Source organism: Ambystoma mexicanum, chromosome 2q, assembly GCF_040938575.1.
Source record: "Ambystoma mexicanum isolate Mex_15411 chromosome 2q, UKY_AmexF1_1, whole genome shotgun sequence".
Taxonomy (NCBI): Eukaryota; Metazoa; Chordata; class Amphibia; order Caudata; family Ambystomatidae; genus Ambystoma; species Ambystoma mexicanum.
The window spans coordinates 1,058,897,726-1,058,923,587 of NC_090924.1; positions in this window are offsets into that span (position 1 = coordinate 1,058,897,726).

Consider the following 25,862-nt stretch of genomic DNA (forward strand, 5'->3'; position numbering starts at 1 on the left):
CTCTGCAACTAGGATGCACAGAGTGTCTGTTTTTGCCCTTATCCCCTTTTTTACTCAGAGGAATTGTCCAATTTTAAGTCACAATTTGCAAAAAGTTATTTGTCCTTATTTTGCTGGTCATGCGTTCTTCCTCATCGCTCGTCGATTCCTCTTGTTGGAGTGCAGGCAGGGGGCCTTTTCCGATGTAGGGTTTTAAATCGCATAGAAAAATCCAAGCTCCCCTGCCTTGTAGTTTCATTGCGGACGGAGTGCAGTCCTCCACTGTAAAAGGACTGTTGAACCTTGGCTCGTCCCACTTTTTCCTTGTATGATTCTTCACAAGGACAGCGTCTCCAGGGAAGACGCGTGGAACACGTAGACCTTGAACTTGGTCTGTTATAGTGTCTCCTTCTGTGTTCTGTGCTGCTCTGCACCCTTTTCGTTATCGCTGCAGCTGTTCTGAAATTAAAGTAAGGCAAGATGTCATGCAGTTCAGATAGTTTCGCATTTCAGACCCTAAAACCTCTCCTATTGACTGGGCATCACATCTAGCTCTATCTCGGGATGTCAGAGGAGTTCTCATTCTTCTTCCTGTGGCTATCTCGTGTGGCGTAAGATGATGGTCGGAACCGGGTTGGTTCCGACATGCATAAAGTGCCAGTGGAAGGCAGTGCAACCATCCCTTCTTTAGAGTAAGCTTCAACTTGGCTATCATTCCCTTTAACAAGCCGTTGTGCTTCTCACAGATCCCATTACCTTGTGGATGATACGCCGACGAGAACTTGTGCTTTACACCAAGCAGCAAGCTAATCTGTTCGAACACTGCATTGACAAAATGAGGGCCATTATCTGACCTCATGACCTCGCACACCCTCCACCTGGGGAACACTTCTCTCACTAAAAATTGTGGACGCGCAGGTAGAGTCTGGGTGTGTACATGGACCTGCCTCAATCCATCTAGAGAATGGACACACCACAACAATTAAGTATCTGTACCCGTTAAATACTTGTACCATGTTGACGTAATTGACATGTAAGTGTTGAAAAGGCCCATTTGGCCTTAGGATGACTCCTATCATTACCTTTAATGTGTGCCCTGCTGTGAATTGCTGACAAATGATACCGTTTACCATAAAGAATGCAACGTGCTCCGCTAAATTCGGTATGAACCAGTCTTCTGCGAGTGTTGCTGCTAGGTTCTCTTTTGTCATGTGCCCCGGGTAATGTAACTGCTCCAGTGCTATTTTTAATAGGGCTACAGGCATTACGGGTTTACCAGTGCTGTATTGTTGCCACAAGCTGTCAGAGGGGTTTAAAGAACACCCTCGACGTTTCCACAGGTTCTTCTCTTCCTGTGGTGCCGCCTGTTGGAGTTTCATTAGCTGTATTTGCCCCAAATTACTGTAACTTTCAGGTGCAGTTTGTGTAACCATCATTCGCTCGTTCGCATGGATAACTTCCACTTCCATGATTGTTTCGCTTTTGGATGCCATACGCTTGTCTTCCGTGTCTGCTGCTTGATTCCCGCATGAGATACAATCTGTCCCCTTTGTGTGGGTGGTGCATTTCACGACTGCTATGCTCACTGGGAGCTGTAGTGCCTTGATCAGGCTGTCCAATAAGGCTGTGTGCTGCACTGGCGAGCCGTCTGATTGGAGGTAGCCCCTCCTTTTCCAGCGTGCTAAGCCTGCGTGCACTGTTGACGTCACATAGGCGGTGTCACTGTACACCGTTACTTCCTGGTCTGCGTGATTCTCAATGGTGAGTATTAACGCCAATAATTCTGCAGCCTGTGCTGAATAATGAGATGGTATTTGTGCACTAAGAAGCACTCAAAACTCTCCATTCATTGTGTGTTTCATCACAGCAATGCCTGTGTACCTTTGACCATAATTTTGGTCGATCCTTAAAGACCCGTCAATAAAGACAATCTCTCCTTCTGCCAAGGCATTTTCTCTCACCATCGGGATTTCATCATAAAATTCTTCATAATTTGCACAGTCATATATGGGTTCTCCTTCAGTGACTGGCTCTGCTATAAACATAGCTGGGTTCACTATTTTACATCTGACTACTTTAATCGATGGATTTGATATGATCACTTCATAAGCAGAAGCTCTCTGAGATGTCAATGTGCCCTTTGGTTTCTCTAGAATGGCAAATAGCGAGTGCTTGACGTCCAATGTCATTGAGCATCCCATTACAATGGTTGTAGCCTTCTCTATGGCGAATGCTGCGGCAGCTAAACTTTGTTCTCACGGGAAATGACCACTCATAACTGGGTCCAAGTTCCCACTATACTTTGCCAGGGGCTTGTATCCCAACGTGGTTCTCTGTGTGAGTACTGCGGTCATAGCGCTGCCATTTGTGTGTGAAAACAGGTAAAATTCCTCTGCATAATTGGGGATCTCTAAAACTGGTGCTGTGCAAATGGCTCTTTTTAGTTCAGCAATTCCTTTCTCCATGGTCTCAGACCATTCGATCTTTTATTTTGTCACTTGGGCCTTCTTTAGGGCCTGAAGTAAAGGCTTGGTGTAAGAGCTGTAGTCGAAGACCCATGCACTGGCATAGTTGCATAGGCCTAAAAAGCTTGGTATCTGCTTTATCGTGTGTGGCTTAGCCATGTTAAATATGGCATCAGCCCTTTCTGTGGTCACTTTCTTTCCCTCATGTGAGATCAGCTGGCCTATGTACAGCACTTCTTGTTGACAATATTGTAACTTTTCTTTGTCAACCTTATATCCTTTCTCAGTCAGTATAGTCAATAGCTGTAGGGAATCATGCCTGCATTATTCTTCTGTTGTGCTACAAATTAAGATGTCATCCACGTATTGCAGGATGACACTTTCTAGTGCGAAATTGCTCCAATCCATCTGTAGGACTCTGTTGAAAATAGAAGAAGACTCACAGTACCCATGTGGCAGCCTTGTGCTTTTCAAACCATCTGTCTAAATGTGAATGACGTCAGATCTTGTGAGTCACGGTGCAACGGGATTGAGAAAAATGCATTTTTCAAGTCAATTACCGTGAAATTTTTTGCCTCAGCGGGTATGTTACATAGAATTGTAGACAGGTTCGGGACTAGAGGGAACTCGGCCTCAACAATATTGTTTATTGGCCTCAGATCTTGAATTAGCCTCCATGACCCGCCTTTACTTTTTTTTTCACAGGGTAAACTGACGTATTACATGGCGACTCTGACGTCACTAAGATGCCTTGCTCTATCATCGCAGAAATTGTCTTAAAGATCCCCTCGTGGGATATTGTCGGGCTCTTGGTAGAATTGCTCTTGGTTTCAGTTTAATCGTCACTTCTCCAACCCCCTTCAAGAGGCCTACATCGTAGGGGCCTGTAGTCCACACTGAGACAGGCCCCTTGGCTATGTCGTCATCAAAATATTCAGGACGATTTAGTGCCAACATTATTCTCTGAGGTACTTCTCTTTTAATCATCTTTACCCAAAAGTTGAGACTCACTTCCACCATTGTCTCTCCTATATCTGTTTTCTCTTCAAACAGATCGTCATCGGTGACGTCAGTCAATCGATATCCTTCTTCAATGGCGATTACTGCGTATCATTGTCGGCCCTCGTCGTCATAACCATCAATCAAGGCCACTCTCCCTTTCACTGTAGCCGTGTGTATCATCAAGGGAAATACGTGTCCCTTCTCCTCATGCAGCGGTATTCTGGGTCTGAATAGGAACTCATCAGGGGTTCTCATGATTTTGTCTGCAAGGCCTGGCAATCCTGCCATAAGCACATGCATACCATATGCAAACATTTCTGGCTCTAATGGTATGGCCCTGATGGCTATGTGTCATGAATATGCTCTAATCATTTCACATACATTTGAGTAGTGCATTCCTTGAGTGGAACATATTATGCCCTTTTCCGTGAACGAGATTTTCCTGTTTAACTGTTATTAAATCTCGACCCAAAATATTTACTGGGGTCTGCCGAGAATATAATAAAAGTACATTCATTTCACATTCTCCTATGGAGACTGGTAGTGCATTTCTGAAGGGAACATGACTGGTAGCTCCAGTAAAACTCTGAGTATCTATGGCATCGCTGGACAAGGAAAACTTGCCTTCACGTATGCACGAGCGTGTTGCACCCGTGTCAATTAAGAAGGAATATTCTTTATCCAGTATAACGACATCCACCCTAGGTTCCCTGTGAGGGTCTGGTGTCACTGATAGGATAGAACACATCAGGGTTCCCAGTGAGCTGTCCTAGTTTATATACAACTTTGGCCCACTGTGTGCTGGTGAATTTCCCCCATTCCCATTGTTGCTTCCCATTCCAGGGTTCATGGTCTGCGATAGTTGCAGCGGTCCCAGTTGGGATTGTCCTTGTGGAAAATTCCCCATGTTTTGCGGTTGCACCCCTTATTGTGCTCCTAGGGCTTGTTGTTGCACCATGTGATTCTGTGCACCACCCTGCTGTAAAACTACAGGTGGATTTGCCATGCCTGCTCCTGTTCCTTGGCCATTCTGCATCATGTCTTGATTCCTGCATGTGCGCACCAAATGCCCTATCATTCCACACAGCCAACAAACTGACGGTGGTCGGATCATTTGCCCATTTGACATATCTTGGTTACCATTATTTTGCATATTTTGAAAGCCTCCTTGAGTATTTTGGAAACCTCCTTGATTGCTCTGCCATCCTCTTCCTCTAAATCCTCTTCCCCTGGGATAAAACCCTGTATTGCCCTGATTATTCTGCTCTGCACTAGCCACCTGCTGCATGCTTGATTTAGCTCTGCTAGTTATCATGGCTCACTCAAGAGCATATTTTGACAATTTATTTTGCACCAATTTCGCTTCCTCACCCTTTCGAGTTGCTTCCTTTTTGCGATTCTTTTCCTGCAACAGTCTACAATAATGTGCGATGGTCAACTGTATTTCAGCCCAAGGCTTGGCTTCAATTCCCACCAATTTCTCGAGTTGTTTCTGTATCTGCTCTGGCAGCCCTTGGCACAATATATGGTAAAACACAGGTATAGATTTCGTCCAAGATTCATGAGCCTCGAGCACCCATGCGTATTGAAAATTCTGTGTGTAAATTAACAGATCTTTCATCTTTCATCTTTCGTGTCATTATAGCTCCCATATCAGAAGTATCTGAGTATAGTACTCGTAGCGTTTTCCATACTGCGGCTCTACAATTGCTGAATGGAGCTCCGTCGTGCGCAGTATTAATTGTGGTTACGCCAGGGTAGCCTGCTCATGCCCACACATCGTCTGTTCTCTCACCAAGTGTGGCGATTAGGAGACCTTTGATGTCCCCTATGGCTAACGTGTTTCCTCCTGTCATTTTTTCTAACTCATGTATCCACTTTCTGGCTCCTGATGTCAGCATTGGAAACTTGTTTTTCAAATTTTCTCGATCCATGTGTGGCGATGGTATATATTGCTGTCTTACTCCCCCCTTCTCGAGCAAAGGAAATTGGAATGTGTATCCCTCTCTCTTTTCTTGATTGTTCTCCTGTCTATTGCAAGGGTAATATTCCCACATCGCCGTCTACCTGGCAATGCCCTTAGTCTGTACACATAGAGCAGCGAAGACACCCCCCTCTGACCGTGAGATACTTCTTCATATCAGTCAGGCTGTGTGGTGGACTCTGATGCTCTCGGTGCAGATTCGCTATTGTCTGACCACCTTATTTCTTTTTCCCTTGGGAGTCGTCTTTCGCTCCGTCCCACTTCCACCTTTTCCTTGCGCTCCTCCCTTTCGGAGTCAGACATTGTCGGTCCCCAACTAGTGCGACTTCTAGTATCCTCTTTGTTCCTACTTATTTCTAATTCATCCAGGGATAGCTCTCTATTCCCACTACTTCGGGTGACATCCTCAGTGTCATACAGCTGAGTGCTCTCCAGGCGCTCGTCTTCCCCCTCCCTTTGGGGTATTTGTTCTAGCCCCATTTCATCATATATTCTATCGATCATTTCTCCGATGCTTCTGGTGTCGAAGTCATCGTCAATATTTTCCCTAGACGTGCCTGGTACTGAATCATACTCAGGAAAGATTTCTTCTATGTCTTCCCAGTCTACAATTGGAGAGGGTTTTTAACCTCTCTCCCCAGATATCCAAGATCGCGTGCTCTCTTTCTTCGATTACGTTATACGTCGTCATAAAATAATTTGCGTTTCCTTGCCTCTTCTCTGACCCTATCTTCTTCCTTTCTCTTTTCATTTATACGTTCATCTGCCCTTCGAATTCCCTCATCTCTCTGTCTTTTTATTCTTTTCTCATGTATCCTTTGCTCTTCCCCTAACCTTTGCTGTTTCTGTCTGTCTTGGTCATTGGCTGCTCTTGGCTTTGCGATCGAGCTGTCTCTCTTGCTCTTCGCGATATAGCTGTTCTCGCCTTTGTCTGTCTTTCTTTCTTATCCTTTCCTCTCTTAGCTCCTTCTCTTTCCCCTTTCTCTGTGTCTCATCTAACCTCTCTTTTTTTTTCGCGGCATCAATGCCTTTGCCATCGAGTTTCAATAAAATGTGTCCTCCCATACATTCGTCTTTTGCGAATGCTAGCTCATCAGTTCTATCTTCGCTTCCCTTCCATCTCTTCCCTTCTCTTTCTTTGTCGAGAGATGCACTTGTCTGTGGCTGATCTCTTCTTTCACCATCACATCTCTCCTTGTCCCTTGGGACTGCAGAGGCAATATTCTTATCCTTATCCTTCCCTTGATTTTCATCACTACTACATGTAGGTGACTCATATGCAGGGTTGCTGTACCCCGTGGATGCTTTGAGTTCTCTCAGTGGGTAAAATCCCTCATCCTTACTTTCTTCAATTTTCGTTTCGGGTGGGGCAGGTGGCGCGGTAGGCGTCTCACCCCCGTCTCTGGATACATTAAATATCCAATCTGTTGGCAGCTCTTCCTCCTTTCCCTGTTCATACATCTTCCACAACTCGAGAACAGCAAGGCGTTTTTCTAACTTCTTGCCTGTATATGGGGCATGCAAATATGTCGTCATATGTTGTAAGACGGCTTTAGATAAAGACCCATTTTGTGGCCATGGCATCAACATCTTCTGAGGGGTACCTTTAACCCACTCGGTACTGTATTTCTTTAGCTTGGGTGCGTGTTTTGGCAACTGCTTGCATAAGTGTGCCAATGGAGTCATATCTGCCATGCTTAAATCTGTTCCCCTTTCTCTTATACAACACTTGTCAAAGCTTTCATGTGGCTTAAACAACTTCTAACAATATGAGCAAGCACCAAACAACGCAAGTTCCAATCCAAATTTTCACAAAATGTTATACCTTCTGCTTTACTCAAAAAATATCAATTCATATGCGATTTTATCTCAGCTATTAAATTGCATAAAATTGAAATCAGTTTTCTCTAAGATTTTTTTTTTACATATGACATCACAACAAAACAGGTAAGACAGATGCTTGACAGACTAGACGGACACCAGCTGGACAGAGATATATCTGCCTCTAATCATTACCCCTTCATGGAGTGTAAACGTACACCTTTCACGACGTCTATAAATGTTGTTGTAGTCTATTTGTTCCCCATTATGTGGGACTCTGGGTACACTTTTCTTCTAGCCGCTATATTAAAGCGTAGGAATAAGGCGAATCGTCTCACTTCTTGGGTGTCTGCCCCGGTAACCACTCTCTTCTCGGGTGTCCTCCCTGGTAACCTTTATTTATTTAATTATTCTCCAGTCATTATCCCCTTATATATACATACAGTCTTCTCTACTCCAAACTATATTTCGTTCGTTCCCGCCTCCCTCCGTTACCTTTTCCCGTTACTTGTTTTAAAGCATGCACTTTTGCCAGAACATTAGTCTTTTTCACTCACCGTTCGCATGGTTCTTCTCTGGACCCTTGGGATCACCGCCTTTGTTACTGCCTTCTTCGGTTTTTCACCCGTTCAGCAGCCCGCAGGAATGGGAAGGGATGCGTGGGGAACACGGGTCCCTTCAGGCCCTGTCTCTAGTCTCTTTACGCTACCATTGTCTACGGGGTTCTTCATGGTCTACTCAGCCGAATGGACTTGTGATATTGCCAAAGACCTAGAGTTACTTTGTGTCGACGGTCAATAGGTGTCTTATTTGAATCAATACTCGATAATCGATAACCATCAAATCTCTGCTACCAAGTGTACTCACGAGACCCCCGGCTGGCCCATATAGCTGAGGTTTGCTCAGAGAGTACTTTAAGATGAGATAGCTGCACCTTGAGATGGGTGGGGGTTCAGATTTATTACTCCAACACCGATCAAGAAGGACAACTCAATGGTTTGGCAAAGAGAGTCTGTTTAATGACAAGTACAAAAACAGGGAGTCATGGCAATCAGCAGTGATGCGATATTCCGTCTCACTTCAACTCCAATGAACTTCATAAAAAACACATCATTTATACTGTGACGTGTAACACTCAAAAGTTAATAAGCATTTCTATTGGTTTGGAAAAGTCAACTTTAATATAGGGGCTTTATTTGTATATGGTAACGGAGTGAGGGGATTGGATAAATACTGTCAGGTGGCCGTCTAAGCCCTTCCTTCAAAATGACTACTGTATTTGTCACTAAAAGTGCAACGTCCCATTGGTTCTACTAACTATAGGACCCTAGATTATTTGGTCCATTGTGATTGGGTTGGCACCATTGTGATTGGGTTGGCACCACTCCATGCATGCATTTCCACTTTACTTAGAAGCATGCAGAATGGTATGTCAGGTTCAGGGTGCCCCCTCAGCTACCCGGCCTTCCTCGATTTAAAGTTACAATCAATCATCACTTCAACAACAATGTGTCAATTATGTTACTGTGGCTGGCCTCGAAACTGCATCTTCTGTCTGGGAAAGTTCCGATATCTTCTCCTGGGCGGATGCCAAGCGTAGGTGTGAACTTGTGTTCTCCTTGCTCGGATGGTCACGTGATGCAGACACCGTGAATTTTCCTAGGTTCTCTCAATTCGTGCATTTAATTCTAATTTGGCTTGCCACCTGCCTACGCTAACTTATTTTGACCTTTCAAAGACAGGATATTCTGTTCTTAAGTTTCAATTAGATGTAGATAATGTTCGTTCCTTCTATTGGTATGACCTTGGCTCTCTTGGCATGAGGTGCATCTGCTGAGTTTCGATTCAGCCGTCTCTTTTCATTTTGCTAGAATATGATTCTTTTCTTGTTTGGCCTCTAGTAACCTGAGTTGATTCTGCTTTTCGTGTAAAGTGGAATCGCACTTATAATAATGTGCTTTGATTTGAGGTAGATTATGTACAATGGCGCTTGTCGCGCTATTCTTCTACTTAGCATAGCAAGCCACACTGTTTTCTTAGCTTTCTTGCGGTTTCAAGCATATGTACAGGCATTAGCTGGTTGAATATCTTCATCCTGCTTACAGCTTAACTCTCTTACGCTTTGATAGCTTTCTATCACTTTAAGCTCACAATCTCTTTTCTCATGGCATTTCGTTCCCTTGTGTCATTCTTAGTTCGTCATTTGTTCTATCTGTGAGTCCGTCCAGGCTCTCGTGACGTCACCATTCATCTTCCATTAACACCTTTTTGGTTTCTTCTGGGACGGTACTTAGGCAATCTTCATTTCGTCTCATTTGATGGTAGGGTTTTCTCAATGGATACCACTCTGTCCATGGTTGTATGGGTATTGGTACTTCAATAGGTGTTGCTCTTCTGATGGGTACTGGGCAGAGCCCTACTGCAGCTCTGCGCTGGTTTATTTGCTCATCATACGTCACATATTTTTCTTGTGATTGTTCCTGGTACTTCAAAATGGGCAATGGGAGCCCAGGCTTTATTTGGGACCTCCTCTACACAACTATCCCAGTGTTTTTCATAATTTTCAGTATCTGGTATTTCTGTAAATAGTACATCTGTGCTATCAACCATTTTTCTCACCTCTACCAACATAGCTTTCCTTTTCCCCCATTTCCCCTCTTCCTTCTTTGCTCCCAAATTAAACAGCCTTCCCTTCCCCCTACACTGTTTCACAGCTTCTCTCCCACCTGCATACAACAACCCAGTGCTACTAAGGTGGTACAAAGAATGATGAGCACCACTACGAGGACATTGACCAATACCTTCAGGACGTGAGCCAACCACGTGGGTAGCCATGAAAACATTGTTTCATACCAGTCTTCCTTGATGACCTTGCTATTTTCATCTTCCATATTTGTATGCAACTAATGCAGAGTGTTTAAAGCTGCTCTTAAACTACTGCTTTGCTCATCTTTAGCTTGTTTCAGGGAGAAGCAGCTTGCACCAATCTTTGCACAAATCCGCTCTTGCATAGCTGTCAAGAGTTCCAAGATGTACCTGGTTTGCAGGGTTATCAATCTCATTGCCCTAAGCTCCTCTCGTATTGCATTCAAACCCCTCTCTGTTGCATTTGCTAGCTGCAAAGGCTTGCACCTGGTGATCTGAAGCCACTTAGCATTTGCAGCTGCATGAAGCCATGGTGCTTAAAGAGATGAAAATCATATACCGGTCAAATAAAATAATTTCAACTCTGTTGGAATATCATGCAGCAATTTTGATGACTTTCATGGTGTAGAATTATTCTGCCTCCACCTTCTTATACTCCCGCTGTGGGATGCTCCTTCTTCCTGTACCATGCTAGCACCAGCAGAGCTAGAATGGGAGTGTCTATACCTAGCATTCAACAGTCTTTCAATGGTACGCCTAGGTCCCAAATGTCCTATATCGTTTTCAGTGGGCAAGCCATGAGTTATCAATAGTCTGGGGAATGAATGTGCGATTAGAGAACATGCATCGATAGAAAGTTTGGCAATACGCTTTTAAACACTTGTGTATAGGCGCGTTATAAATGCCATATCATACCATATCATATCATATCATATCATATCAATAGTATGAACATTGAGAGGGTCAAAATCTGAATGAGGCAACACCATGGCTAGTGTGTGCAGTGCAACGAGGGGACATGAACTGGCCCAATGTGGTGGCAACTGGAGATAGGCGTGTGGCCCACATGCCCACCAAAGGTCCATAATGAAATAGATCTCTTCTTGCATCCTGGGAAACTCCACCGTCCTGATGCAATCATCATTCTCTCCCATGTAGATGGTGCCATATGCTCTGCAACTCAGAGAAGGATGCATGAGTTATTTTATTGTGACAGGTGTTTTGTCATGTCTTATCCAAGTGAAAGCATGCACATTTCCCTCCCATGCTTTCAAACATGATGTTCTAATGGCAGTTGCCACCTCAGGCTCAAATCCTGCCAATTCCTTTACCCTGCAGCTCATCATCTCCTCCACCCATTCATCTCTGAAGAAAACAGCCCCTTCAATGTGTATTAATGGGTAAGTCCTACACCAGGGTATGTGTGCCCTGACTCATTGAGGCAAGTGTTCTTATCATCTGTTGTGAATGCCATCTCCCCCGTTTGCGGTCCCTCCCTCTCAAAGTGCAACACCATGTGCTTCATGTCAGGGTTTTCTGCCATCTTTTCCATTTTTATGTAGTTGTAAACACAAGATGCTTTATGTAGTTGTCAGATAACACGACAAAATAGATGAGATCGATTGTCCCCACCAGAAAAGACATCTGTAATGATGTTTCGTGTAAGAACAGAAGGGGACAAAGACGCAATCCCCCCATTTTACACGGTGAATTATAGCCCAAGAACTGTCCCTTTTTGTCTAAAAAAGAAAGGCTTTTTTTCAGTCGGAACATATACTGGATGCATGAATACAGTGGTATTAAAATGGGAAATAGAACCAGTATATGTAGGTGATCCAGTTTATTTTATATGTGGAGAGAAAGCATATCCTTGGTTGCCCCGAAACTGGGGAGGTACATGTTACCTAGGACTACTGTTCCCAGGAGTATTCCTCTTAGAAACAGCAGACATGGCCAGACTATCCAGAACCAGAGTCAAAAGGACTGACAAGGGTGTTTTAATAGCAACTGATGTAGCAAAATCATTCATTCCATTCTTAGGGCAGATAGCGAACTCCTATAATATAAGGCAGCTGTCCAGAATCCTAAAAAATACCATAAATACAACAACAGATATACTATTTAACATGACGTTGGAAGAAAGAGGAATCAGGTTAATGACGCTGCAAAATAGAATGGTTCTCGATGTGATTCTGGTTGATCATGGGGGAATTTGCAAAATAGTGGGATCTGTGTGTTGCGTTTATGTCGATGACTATTCCCCTATGATCTTTGAAGCAATAAAGAAAATGCATGTCCTAAGCTCTGAACTCCCTACTGGAGAAGTAAGCTGAGGAATAAGATCTTGGTTTTGGGGAATACTACGTTCTTGGGGATGGAAGTTGATCTCAATATTAGTAGTGGTGTTTGAAATATTCCTAATGTGCTGTTGTTGCATACATTGCCTACCAATAGTTTGCGCTGAGGTAACTGAGGGATGTACGGAAGGATGTATGCATATGATGACAAAGAAAAAACAACCTCATGGTCGAGCTGACCAAGACCCAAATGAGATGTGAACAGTAAAAGAGTTGATGGCAATAGATTTTGATGAAGACAATGATGTTTACTATAGCATGCAAAATTCAGACATAAGTACTTCAGACTCATCATCACTAGAGGAGGTTTCAATAAATAGATGAGACGTTTGGCATACGGCCAAAGGAGGGTTTGTCAGTCTAGAAAAATGGATACCTCTACTTTGTGACCGCAAATGTATTTTGGTGGCCGTGGGCCAACCATCTCATGCACGATATGACAGAATATAGGTTTTCAAGTTTGCCAATGAAAGGCCATTTTGATGTAACAAGAATCGCCATTTTGTTTTCTAACCATTGCTCATTGCTTTCTGTTCCTATTGCTTCGCAGTATATTTTCCGCTTACACTGCTCGACTGTAAAACATTGTTGTCTGCACGTAAAAAGGACAAGGCCACAGGGCCGTGAGGATAACAAGAGTTCGTTGAAACACAAACGTAGGCAGCGCCAGGAAGAATGCCCTGCTCCCTCCCGAATGTAGCCTTGAAGCAGAGCTGCAGGGCATTTAATCATTTCACAGCTGCCAGCCAGTCTCGTTATATGGTAGAATATGTTAGAATAATACAGCTAAATGCTTGAATTATGCTTTTCTTATGGCCCCCCTTTGCTGAGCCCGCTAAAGCGTGTCGGCTCCCAGGACACGAATAGCACCTAATAGATAGCAAGGTTTGGAATGCAACTCTTCCCCCCCGTATGTAGCTCGCTTCCAAGAACAGAAGCGCTGTGTTCTATTCAACAACTGAAAGATGCCTCCGCACTCACAAATTGCAAATTGTTACTAGAATAGATGTTTGAAGGTGTCATAGTTGTTGGAGATGTCCATCATCACACCAAGTTCAAAGAAACCCATTAAAAGGGGGTGTTAAACATGTCATAGCTGATTGTTTGATATGCATTTTGTATATATGTAACTGATGTACGTAATTCACTCTCTTGCGTCCCTCGAAGTCTAGAGATACACGTCGCGGGGCGTGAGACTGAGTTGGTCAACTGAGACTTTTGCTTTGCAATAAACCCTAGCTTTGGGAATACAACCTCGTGTCTATCGTATCTATCATGTGTGGTGACTCGCCTTGTTTCCATAGACATTAGGGACCCCTAGGGGCCCCTTTCAATGATATGCTGATCTCGAACACCATCTTGCCTATGGCATTTGTCATCATCAAAAAGGTGTTAATCGGTCAAGTAAGTCAAGCATTGGGTGGTGTCAATAAACAGGACGGTGTGCCATTCAATACCATCCTCATCTACCCTCTGTAAGATCACCTTGTCTTGTTGTGTTCTTGCCACATCTAGATGTATTTTGGTAAAAGTTCCTGTTGCCACTTCTTTGCGTGCCGCTGGTCTGAACAATAATTCTGTGGGCAACTGAAATGTGTGACTTTTTATCCTATGTACACATTATAGCAGCACTTGCAGCTATTAGAGGAACAACTGGGGGTATACTGGGATCATTTGTTGTGCGTTGGGGGTGCACAGCGTTTGCAGCACTACACTTGCTCAGATGTGATACACCCCAGGAGTGGAACACACTATGCCTTTGTCAGTAAATGAAATGGTCATGTTTTATTTGCTCATAATATCCCAGCCCAATATGTTGATCTGAGTTTCCATAGAATACAACAGGGATACAACTAGTTCATGATGGCCAATGGTAAGTAGTAGATCCCTTTCTGATGAGAACCATTACACCAGCCCCAGCCCATGTCAGCCAAAAAAGAGAATGTCTTGCATTGTCTGCTGACTACCACCTGTCTTTCCTCTACTGAGTCTGCAGTTACTTATAGGATTGGGCACGTCAAAGCCTTCTATGGGATGTCTTATTGTGTGTTTATGTTGGTGCTGGTAGATAGGAAAGGATTGCCCTCCAACACTGCTGCTCCCATATAGTGTGGTACCATGCCCTGGGGTAACACATTGGTGTCCCACTTCTGGTTGGTTGTCTGTGCGTGTGTCTGTACTTGAAGTTGTGCCTGTAGAGAATTCAGTGGTTGATATTGTAGTGGGGCGCTGCCAGTGGTCAGGACGAATGGTGGCTGTGAGGCTGGTTGTGCATTTGGTAATGGGGTATGCTGCTGGGACATCGTTGGCGCATTCTGTGAACTCACGATCACCAATTGTTGCTGTGGTGGCAAGGTCAAAATTGTTTGTGGAAATGTGTGTTGCATAGGTAGTGCTTGTTCGTGAGGCATCCTCTAAATGTTCTGGGGAAACGTGCTTTTATGAGCTGAGTTTGCTGCTGTGTTTGTGAATAGTAAGGCATGTTGTGGTTGAATTGGGTGCCATTGGGGTCATACTGTGTCTGATTTCTGCTTATTCATTCGCTTGAGAAATGGCCTATTTGTCCACAAGTCTATCACTTCCCTCTGTATGGCGACCTCGCTCCTCCATATCCAAAATCCCTTCCTCTTTGGAACCCCACTCTGGTTCTCAGAAAATATCCCTTATTGTGGGCCAAAAGCTGATGGTCGTGTGAAAACTTTTCTGGTCCAAAGGCACCCTGCGGTGCAGCACCCCCTTGGGGTACAAACCTTCTCTGCTGTGCAAAACCTTGTGGCATAAATCCCCCATGGGGCATGGGTGTTAGGGAGAATTCTCCAGAATGGCTAATTTTCCTTACCTATTGAGTCCCTCAGCAGCTTTGCTGGATTTCTAGTATTTATTTTGTTCACCTGGTAAGAGTGTGAGCATTTTTTTCCACTCTTTCATGTGTTTTTGCTCTGTGTTGTACATTATTTTTGCTCTTGGGCTATGGAGTCTCACCTACTCCATAGGCATCATCTTCTTACTGTGTGTCACACAGCACCTTTAGTGCACTGACACAGGGTTATCTTTTTAGACTTCCCACTTTAAACTCCATTTTCTGGGACTGACTACTGTCTCCCAGAACATGTAAAGTTGCCATTGACTTTACTAGTCTTTTTAAATGTACAGGCCCAGTATAATCTATCTTCCAAAAGAGTGCTGGAAGGGTTAATAGTAGTTATCCCTTTTTGTCTGATTCTCATGGAACATTATTTGGTTCCCCTTTCTCTAAGATTTGGCTGGTGGAAGTGGTATCTACCATTTTTATTCCACCGCGAGCTATGAAAATAGCCTCGGTAACAAAGAGGCTATGGTGGTAGGCTCAAACTCTAACCCCCTGGACCCCATTGATTTTTATTTGGTTCCGGTAGGGTTTATTTGCCATTTCTTTTTGCAAAGGTTTTCTTGTGTTTTACCCTGCGCGCCAAACCAGGTTTGGTTCCTTTGTTCGACGTCCTTTGGCAGGCTTCTGCACAGAAACCCTCCTTAGGTGCCTGATTGTCTGGGTGGACAGGATGTGAGGGAGGGGTTTTAGGCCCCCTGCACAAGGTCTACTTGGAGACTCAAGTCACATTCTAGTTTGATTGGCTAGGTGGCTGTCCTAGCAGGACAGCCACCCTGCTGTGTGATTGACAGCCAGGCCGTGTGAATGGGGGAAAACTGCTTAAAAGCAGGTCTCTGGGACTTGGAAGGCAGAGTCACCACTGGAAAGAGAGAACCAATGAGGAGCTGAAGGAAGACGACTGCTGCAACTACTGGACATCCCGGTGAAGCCCTGCTGCAGGTCCGAATCGTCCTAAACTCCGACGAAAGAGAAGATCTGCAAGGAATCTTCTTCCCTTGAGCTTGGTGGGACCAACCAGCTCGCCAAACACCAAACTCTGGCCTCCCACTTCTGGTCGAATTTGCTGTGCATCGCTGCAGTGATCAGGATAGCCACGAGGAACGGAACCTGTTTGGGTTTTAAGGAGCGCACCTTTTATTCAACGCTTTGCTCTTCTGCTGGCTTCTTCCCTGGGAAGTGCAGGACCCTCCAGTCTTCCTCCTTCTTGTCACCTCGACAGTCGCATCAGGAACCGTGAGCCTGCAGGAACTGCCAGGAACCACCACCTCAGCTGCAGCATACTTCTTCATTTAATGTACTGTTCAAATCCGGTCGTTGGTTCCTTCTGACCGCGGTGAAAGTGTTTGAAATCTTTTGCCTCTCCGAAGGCTTGTCCTTCTCTTCTCTTTTGAATAACTTTTCAGCCTACCAATTTCGTTTTGAACTCTTGGCAAAGACTTAACCGCGAACAAGTTTGAACTGTGTGATCCTCTGCAAAGACTATGAACCATTAACATTGGCCCAGGCCTATTGACTTGGATCCTAGTTGTAGAAAGCCTTTTCTAGATTGCCCTGCCTATCACTTGTTGGTGTTGTTGATTTTGAATAACCTTGTCTTTCCTCCACTTTTAAATTTCTGGAATGCCATTTTGCTCACACTTCATTTTGAACTTCACTTGTCCAGAATTGATTGGGTGTTGTTGTAGTGTATTAAGACTGTGATTTTCTGCTGCTTCATAATAGTCAACTGTTTTATAACTGATGGTGTAAATAAATGTATATTTTTTTTCTCAGAAACCTTAAATCGGTGTTTGCTTGAATCAATTCAACCATTGTCCTTTGTGTAACTTCTTGTACTGCTCACTTTACTCTTGAGATAAGTCTGGCTGCTCAGACATCGCTACCACTTTGCTGTGTAGTACAGGCTTGTATGAAAGGTGAAATTGTAATTACACTTGTAGTCTTAATTGTGTGTGTTGTTCCCAAAGAGTACTGCATCATATGATTCTGCCTAACACTGGTGTACAGTGGTGAGGATAAAGTATAGTGATTACACTTAGAGTGCTGCTATTACCTTGGCTCAGCCAACCACAAGGCTAAACACCACTAAAAACAATTTTAATCATGTCTGATATGGAAAGCTGCAGTCGGGAGACCCTCCTTACTTACACTGTTGACCATTTGAAAAATCTGTGTAGAGATAGGAATCTCTCTGTTAAAGGCAAAAAGTCAGAATTAATTGAAAAGTTGTTGGAGAATCAAAGTCTGGGGAGTGGGTCTGAAATGCCTACCCCTCCAGCAAATGTGGGAAATGATGAGGAAGTAATGTTTCCAATATTATTTGATGAGTTAGATGAGTTATATGAGTCTCACAATGTAGGCCCTAATACTCCTCTGCTTGCTCAGCAACCTCAACCTTTGTCCACTGGGACCCCTACAGGTCCCACACTCAGTCCAGAATTAATTGCTCTAGAAAAGATGAGGCTTGAATTGGAATTCAAACGTATACATGCTCAAACTGAACAAAAGCATCAAGAACTTAAGCTCAGAGAATTGGAGATGAACCATGCACTAGAAATGAAAAAGTCGTCTATTGAGAATGCTTCTTTCCCAGAGTCTTCTAGGTCTTCCAGTTCTAAGAGACCCTTTATGCCTAAAGAAATTGTTGGTATGTATGAAGCTAAGCTTGATATTTAGGATTGGTTGGCAATGTTTGAGTATAACCATGGGATTCAAGACATTACAGGGAATCAGTTGCTTCCTCGGCTCTTCTCTAGGCTGCCCACTGTTGCATCTGATGTTGTGATGGAGTTGGGGGAGGTGGATAGGATGGATTATAAGTGTGTGAAGCTAGCTTTAATTGCTAGATTTGGCAAGACCCCTTCCCAGTACCTTAAGAGGTTTACAACCCTCAAAAAGCATGATGGTACCCCTTGGGCTACCTGGGTATGTGAATGTTTGAAAAACTCTGATGGCTGGGTTAAGGGATACAGAGGCAGGCAGCACTTGGCTGATTCTAAGGAAATAGATCCAAAGAGGTTAGCTAAGGCTGCTGACTTGTGGGTTGCCAACAGGGCTACTCACAAGGATTCTGGGGCAACTTAGAAGAAGGATGAGGGAAAGCAGCCAAAAAAAGATAACAAGGAGAATTCTAATACCTCCTATCCAAAAGAAGGCCCCAAATATGACAAGGGTAAGCCACCAGGGAAACCAAATCAGGCTAGTGTACCTCCTGGTGCAAAACCAGAGGTGGGTCAGAACAAACCCCCCTTCATCAAGACATTTGGTAAATGTTATGTTTGTGGGTCAACTGACCATGTAAAAGGGGATCCCAGATGTACGGGTAAACCTTCAGGGGTCCACACTGTCTCCTTAGTCTTCTCCCAAAAGGAAGAAGAAGTACCTATGTCAAGTGGAAACTTTCACCTACTGGATGATGAACCCATTAGAGTCTCAGCTAGTGTTTCTTTAGTGTCCCTGTGGTTGTGGGAACAACAGAATTTAGATGTCTATAATTGCATCCCAGATACTACTAAAGAGTATTATAAAGATAGTGTTCTTGTGAATGGCCAGGAGAATCCTGCTATCAGAGACACTGTAGCCGGAATAACTGTGGTTGATGAATCATTTTTCAAGGTAGAGGATGTTCCTAAGGCACCCTAACACCTAACCAACTTAGCTGGAGGCCCTGCGCAAATGCTTCCCCAGTTACCAGCTCTCATCCAGTGCAATGACATTGCTGTCAAGATACCTGTTAGTGTGCAGAGTGAGGTGCCTGGGAGAGTCCTGTTGGGTAATGACCTGAAAACTCTTGGAGTTGTGTCTAGTACCCCCAGGCCTCCCAGTAAGAGAAAACAGGAGCTCATTAGGCCTGCAAGGGAGAGGACCTTGAGAGGCTCTCCAGGGGAATTGATAGAGAAAACCATCACCCATAGTCCACAGGACTTACTAACTGCCATTTACAGAAAGAAAGAGGCAAATGGGAAACCTAAGAATTCACAGAAGAAAGCAGATAGCACCCCTGTGCTACCAACAAGGACATCCCCAAGATTGTCCAAAGTCACACTGGTGACTCCTCCACCAGCTGAGGCTGAGTGTGAGGTACAACCCTGTGTGGTTGATCCAGCTTCTGAGGAGTGAGATATGGAAGAGGACCTTACTCTAGTTGGAGATCTGGATCCTGCTGACCATCCTGAGCTGCAGTCTTTACTGGCAGAAGTTGGACCCAACAGGGCATACTTCTGCAGAGGACAAAGAGAGTGTCCTACTCTTGAAGGTCTTCACCTAGAAGCAGCTTCTCAGCTCGATGGACAAGAGCCTGGAAAGCACAGGTTGCATTGGGAAGATGGCCTTTTCTACAGTGAACCAACTGAGTCTATCCCTGGGGACTGTAAAAGACTTGTAGTGCCCCTAGAAAACAGACTCCAGTTCCTACTTTTGGCCCATGAGATACCTTTGGCTGGTCACTTGAGTTTCAGAAAGACAAAGGAAAGGCTCTCTTTATACTTCTACTGGCCTAGGATGGGTGCATATGTTGACAAATTCTGTAGGAGCTGTCACACTTGCCAAACCTCTGGCAAGAGTGGAACCAAGAATGTGGCACCATTGGTGCCTCTCCCAGTGGTGGGAGTTCCTTTTGAGAAGGTAGGCATCAACATTGTTGGTCCCCTTGACCCTCCCATATCTTCAGGAAACAGGTTTATCCTGGTTGTAGTATACCATGCTACTAGATATCCGAAGGCGATACCTATGGGAACTGTTACAGCTCAGGCTGTGGCTAAGGCTCTACTTGGTATTTTTACCAGAGTAGGGTTTCCTAAGGAAGTGATATCTGACAGGGGATCCAATTGTATGTCCCACTACATGCAAGCCCTGTGGACAAACTGTGGTGTCACTTACAAGTTCTATACAGCCTACCATCCACAAACAAATGGCCTGGTAGGGAGGTTTAAACATACTATGAAGAGCATGATAGGTGCTTTAGTAGAACCCCTTAAAAGAAAGTGGGACCTTCTACTGACATGCCTTCTCTTTGCTTATAGAGAAGTCCCTCAGGAGGGAGTTGGTTACAGTCCCTTTGAACTTCTCTATGGCCATCCAGTCAAAGGTCCATTGGCCCTGATTAAGGAGGGTTTGGAGAGTGCTCCTTCCCCCAAGCCAGTCAGAGTGATTGACTATGTGATAGGTCTCCAGAGGAGAATGTCACACATGATGACAGAAGCTAGTGATAACTTGAATGCAGGTTAGGCTCTGCTCAAACATTGGCATGACCAGAAGGCCAACATGGTTGAGTTTTCTCAAGACCGGCTTGTGCTAGTTATGGTGCCAACAAGGCAGAGGGCCTTGCATGACAAGTGGATAGGACCCTTCAAGGTTGTGGGAAAAGTTGGAGAGGTGAACTATCTGGTGGACTTAGGCAGACCTAAGGAGGCTCCCAGAGTCTTTCACACCAACCGTTTGAAGGCCTATGTCTCGAGACCAGAAGTGGGAGCTTTGCTTCTAGCTTCAGCTGAAGAGGAGGAGGTGACTGAACCTCTACCTGACCTACTGAGAGAACAACCTTTAACGAGAAAATAGAAGGAGTTATTCTCTCTTCTAATCTGACATCTGATCAACAGGAGGAGTGCAAGTTTCTGTTAAATCAGTTTGCCTCCCTGTGTTCACTTTCACTAGGCTTGAACCCTTGAGGCCAGCATGAATTCTAACTGGTGACCGTTTACCTGTGAAAATCAGAGGTAACAGAATGTCAGAACATGTAAGAACCAACATAAAGGAGGAGGTCAACAAGATGCTTGATCTCGGGGTTATAGAGCCATCTACAAGTCCATGGTCTAGTCCAGTTGTTCTAGACCAAAGCCAGGATCCAAGGAGTTGTGATTCTGTTTGAACTATAGAGCTCTAAATGCAGTTACAAAGACTGATGCCCATCCTTTACCAGAGACAGATGAACTGGTGGATACACTTGTTCCAGCCAAGTACCTCACTATATTTGATCTGACGTCAGACTATTGGCAAAAAGCCCTGACAGACCATGCCAAGGAGTAAACTGAATTTTCAACCCCAGCAGGCCTCTATCAGTTTAAGGTTATGCCTTTTGGACAAACAAATGCGCCTGCTACATTCAAAAGGATTGTCAATCAAGTTCTGAATGCATGGCATACTTGGATGACATTAAAGTGTTCAGCCCTACTTGGAAAGAACATATTGATCACTTAGGATATGTATTGCAGGCTCTTGAGCAGGCCCATCTGACCATTAAGGCAAGTAAATGTCAAATTGGTCAGAGCAAAGCGGTCTACCTTGGTCATGAGGTAGGAGGAGATGAAATAAGGCCATTGCATAGCAAAGTACAAGCTGTACAAAACTGGGCCACCCCTACTACTCAAACCCAGGTGAGAGCCTTCCTAGGCCTCACTGGTTACTATAGGAACTTCATAGAGAACTATGGGACCATAGCTTCTCCCTTGAATGTAGTCTCCTCTCCAAAATTCCCTAAAAAGTTCAGATGGAATGAGGAGAGCACTCAAACCTTTGAAAAACTGAAGAAAGCCCCTTTTCAAGCTCCAGTCCTAAGAGCTGCTGATTATCACAAACCCTTCATTGTGCAGAGAGATGCCTCCAATACAGGTATAGGTGCAGCTCCAGTGCTATTTTTAATAGGGATACAGGCATTACGGGTTTACCAGTGCTGTATTGTTGCCACAAGCTGTCAGAGGGGTTTAAAGAACACCCTCGACGTTTCCACAGGTTCTTCTCTTCCTGTGGTGCCTCCTGTTGGAGTTCCATTAGCTGTGTTTGCCCCAAATTACTGTAACTTTCAGGTGCAGTTTGTGTAACCATCATTCGCTCGTTCGCATGGATAACTTCCACTTCCATGATTGTTTCGCTTTTGGATGCCATACGCTTGTCTTCCGTGTCTGCTGCTTGATTCCCGCATGAGATAAAATCTGTCCCCTTTGTGTGGGTGGTGCATTTCACGACTGCTATGCTCACTGGGAGCTTTAGTGCCTTGATCAGGCTGTACAATAAGGCTGCGTGCTGCACTGGCGAGCCGTCTGATTGGAGGTAGGCCCTCCTTTTCCAGCGTGCTAAGCCTGCATGCACTGTTGACGTCACATAGGCGGTGTCACTGTTCACCGTTACTTCCTGGTCTGCGTGATTCTCAATGGCGAGTATTAACGCCAATAATTCTGCCGCCTGTGCTGAATAACGAGATGGTATTTGTGCACTAAGAAGCACTCAAAACTCTCCATTCTTTGTGTGTTTCATCACAGCAATGCCTGTGTACCTTTGACCATAATTTTGGTCGATCCTTAAAGACCCGTCAATAAAGACAATCTCTCCTTCTGCCAAGGCATTTTCTCTCACCCTCGGGATTTCATCATAAAATTCTTCATAATTTGCACAGTCATATATGGGCTCACCTTCAGTGACTGGCTCTGCTATAAACATAGCTGGGTTCACTATTTTACATCTGACTACTTTAATCGATGGATTTGATATGATCACTTCATAAGCAGAAGCTCTCTGAGATGTCAATGTGCCCTTTGGTTTCTCTAGAATGGCAAATAGCGAGAGCTTGACGTCCAATGTCATTGAGCATCCCATTACAATGGTTGTAGCCTTCTCTATGGCGAACGCTGCGGCAGCTAAACTTTGTTCTCACGGGAAATGACCACTCATAACTGGGTCCAAGTTCCCACTATACTATGCCAGGGGCTTGTACCCCAACGTGGTTCTCTGTGTGAGTACTGCCGTTATAGCGCTGCCATTTGTGTGTGAAAACAGTATTCCTCTGCATAATTGGGGATCTCTAAAACTGGTGCTGTGCAAATGGCTCTTTTTAGTTCAGCAAATCCTTTCTCCATGGTCTCAGACCATTCGATCTTTTCTTTTGTCACTTGGGCCTTCTTTAGGGCCTGAAGTAAAGGCTTGGTGTAGTCGAAGACCCATGCACTGGCATAGTTGCATAGGCCTAAAAAGCTCAGCATCTGCTTTATCGTGTGTGGTATAGCCATGTTAAATATGGCATCAGCCCTTTCTGTGGTCACTTTCTTTCCCTCATGTGAGATCAGCTGGCCTATGTACAGCACTTCTTGTTGACAATATTGTAACTTTTCTTTGTCAACCTTATATCCTTTCTCAGCCAGTATAGTCAATAGCTGTATGGAATCATGCCTGCATTAATCTTCTGTTGTGCTACAAATTAAGATGTCATCCACGTATTGCAGGATGACACTTTCTAGTGCGAACTTGCTCCAATCCATTTGCAGGACTCTGTTGAAAATAGAAGAAGACTCACAGTACCCATGTGGCAGCCTTGTGCTTTTCAGACCATCTGTCTGAATGTGAATGACGTCAGATTTTGTGAGTCACGGTGCAACGGGATTGAGAAAAATGCATTTTTCAAGTCAATTACCATGACATTTTTTGCCTCAGCGGGTATGTTACATAGAATTGTAGACAGGTTCAGGACTAGAGGGAACTCGGCCTCAACAATATTGTTTATTGGCCTCAGATCTTGAATTAGCCTCCATGACCCGCCATTACATTTTTTTTCACATGCCAATTCTGACGTCACTAAGATGCCTTACTCTATCATAGCAGAAATTGTCTTAAAGATCCCTTCATGAGATATTGTCGGGCTCTTGGTAGAATTGCTCTTGGTTTCAGTTTAATCGTCCCTTCTCCAACCCCCTTCAAGAGGCCTACATCGTAGGGGCCTGTAGTCCATACTGAGACAGGCACCTTGGCTATGTCGTCATCAAAATATTCAGGACGATTTAGTGCCAACATTATTCTCTGAGGTACTTCTCTTTTAATCATCTTTACCCAAAAGGTGAGACTCACTTCCACCATTGTCTCTCCTATATCTGTTTTCTCTTCAAACAGATCGTCATCGGTGACGTCAGTCAATCGATATTCTTCTTCAATGGCGATTACTGCGTATCATTGTCGGCCCTCATCGTCATAACCATCAATCAAGGCCACTCTCCCTTTCACTGTAGCCGTGTGTATCATCAAGGGAAATACTTGTCCCTTCTCCTCAAGCAGCGGCATTCTGGGTCTGAATAGGAACTCATCAGGGGTTCTCATGATTTTGTCTGCAAGGCCTGGCAATCCTGCCATAAGCACATGCATACCATATGCGAACATTTCTGGCTCTAATGGTATGGCCCTCATGGCTATGTGTCGTGAGTATACTCTAATTTCACATACATTTGAGTAGTGCATTCCTTGAGTGGAACATACTATGCCCTTTTCCGTGAACGAGATTTTCCTGTTTAACTGTTATTAAATCTCGACCCAAAATATTTACTGGGGTCTGCCGAGAATATAATAAAAGTACATTCATTTCACATTCTCCTATGGAGACTTGTAGTGCATTTCTGAAGGGAATATGACTGGTAGCTCCAGTAAAACTCTGAGTATCTATGGCATCGCTGGACAAGGAAAACTTGCCTTCACGTATGCACGAGCGTGTTGCACCCGTGTCAACTAAGAAGGAATATTCTTTATCCAGTATAACGACATCCACCCTAGGTTCCCTGTGAGGGTCTGGTGTCACTGATAGGATAGAACACATCAGGGTTCCCAGTGAGCTGTCCTAGTTTATATACAACTTTGGCCCACTGTGTGCTGGTGAATTTCCCCCATTCCCATTGTTGCTTCCCATTCCAGGGTTCATGGTCTGCGATAGTTGCAGCGGTCCCAGTTGGGATTGACCTTGTGGAAAATTCCCCATGTTTTGCGGTTGCACCTCTTGTTGCGCTCCTAGCGCTTGTTGTTGCACCATGTGATTCTGTGCACCACCCTGCTGTAAAACTACAGGTGGATTTGCCATGCCTGCTCCTGTTCCTTGGCCATTCTGCATCATGCCTTGATTCCTGCATGTGCGCACCAAATGCCCTATCATTCCACACAGCCAACAAACTGACGGTGGTCGGATCATTTGCCCATTTGACATATCTTGGTTACCATTATTTTGCATATTTTGAAAGCCTCCTTGAGTATTTTGGAAACCTCCCTGATTGCTCTGCCATCCTCTTCCACTAAATCCTCTTCCCTTGGGATAAATCCCTGTATTGCCCTGATTATTCTACTCTGCACTAGCCAAGAGCTGCATGCTTGATTTAGCTCTGCTAGTTATCATGGGTCACTCAAGAGCATATTTTGACAATTTATTTTGCACCAATTTCACTTCCTCACCCTTTCGAGTGGCTTCCTTTTTGCGATTCTTTTCCTGCAACAGTCTACAATAATGTGCGATGGTCAACTGTATTTCAGCCCAAGGCTTGGCTTCAATTCCCACCAATTTCTCGAGTTGTTTGTGTATCGGCTCTGGCAGCCCTTGGCACAATATATGGTAAAACACAGGTATAGATTTCGTCCAAGATTCATGAGTCTCGAGCACCCATGCGTCTTGAAAATTCTGTGTGTAAATTAACAGATCTCTCATCTTTCATCTTTCATGTCATTATAGCTCCCATATCAGAAGTATCTGAGTATAGTACTCGTAGCGTTTTCCATACTGCGGCTCTACAATTGCTGAATGGAGCTCCGTCGTGCGCGGTATTAATTGTGGTTACGCCAGGGTAGCGTGCTCATGCCCAGACATCGTCTGTTCTCTCACCAAGTGTGGCGATTAGGAGACCTTTGATGTCCCCTATGGCTAACGTGTTTCCTCCTGTCATTTTTTCTAACTCATGTATCCACTTTCTGGCTCCTGATGTCAGCATTGGAAACTTGTTTTTCAAATT